This window comes from Bos mutus, chromosome 23 (genome assembly GCF_027580195.1).
Source record: "Bos mutus isolate GX-2022 chromosome 23, NWIPB_WYAK_1.1, whole genome shotgun sequence".
NCBI classification, from domain to species: Eukaryota; Metazoa; Chordata; class Mammalia; order Artiodactyla; family Bovidae; genus Bos; species Bos mutus.
The window spans coordinates 4,618,098-4,619,176 of record NC_091639.1 but is presented as its reverse complement, the minus strand read 5'-3'; the positions used below and the strand labels follow the sequence as shown (position 1 = coordinate 4,619,176).

The 1,079-nt window shown below is 42.0% G+C and overlaps 1 pseudogene; it reads left to right on the top strand.

Moving 5' to 3' along the window:
• The first annotated feature begins 263 nt into the window (after positions 1 to 263).
• Positions 264 to 804, top strand: LOC102286277 (small ribosomal subunit protein uS14m pseudogene; annotated as a pseudogene).
• Positions 805 to 1,079: the final 275 nt, after the last annotated feature.

Sequence of the window (1,079 nt, the reverse complement as noted above, 5' to 3'; positions counted from 1 at the left end):
TGAATGTATATCCTTAGAGAGTTTGGAAGAGGGGATACTTTTTTTTCTTTTCAGCCACACCATGAATCATGCAGGATCTTAGATCCTCACCAAGGGTTGAACCTGTGACCCTTGCAATGGACGTAGAGTACTAACCCCTGGGCCACCAGGGGAGTCCCTGGAGGAGGAACTACTAATACCTCTGCCCACATTCCTCATTTGGAAAGCAAAGTATAAGGATTTGAGAATAAAGTGGCAGCGGTTTGACATTTGTGGTGAACAAGATGGCTACCTCCATGCTCGGATCTCTGCTGCAGATCGTCTGGCAGGTGGTTCCTTCATCAGCTTCAGGCCAAGCTCGAAGTTACTATGTCGATTGGAGAATGTTGCATGATGTAAAGAGAAGAAAAATGGCCTAGGAATATGCAGATGAGAGGCTATGGATCAATTCTCTCAGGAAGAATACTATTCTTCCAAAACACCTTCAGGAGGTGGCTGATGAAGAAATTTCTGCCCTTCCCCAGGATAGCTGCCCCGTTAGAATCAGAAATCCATGTGTTATGATGTCCCGTCCACGAGGCGTAAAGCGGCCCTGGAGGCTCAGCCGTATCGTCTTCCGTCACTCAGCTGATCATGGGCAACTGTCTGGGATCCAGCAAGAAATATGGTGATCAGCTCCAGAACCTACTGACCTTGCAGGAAAACCATTTAGGCAAGAAGAGACTTTTCTAATAGATAAAAACCTGATTTTTATTTGAGTGTTCTGTCAGTGAATAATAGTTTTCTAAACATATTGTTCCCAAGCATAGTGCAAAGAGTAATTTAAAAAAAGAAGTTTGTGGGGGAAAAAAAAGGATTTGACACCAAGTAAATGAAGTATTATGAATATTATGATCTCTAGAGTAGAATAATTTCATTTATTGAGCACTTTTTCTGTGCTAGAAAAATTCATTTTAATCCTTCCAACAAATCTATGACATAGTATTGTTATCTTTATTAACAAGTGGAGGAACTGAAGCTTTGAGGGTTTAAACAACTTGTCCATGAAGATGCTACTTCAGATGGCCGGGCTGGGCTTTTTGAAAGCTACAAAACCCTGG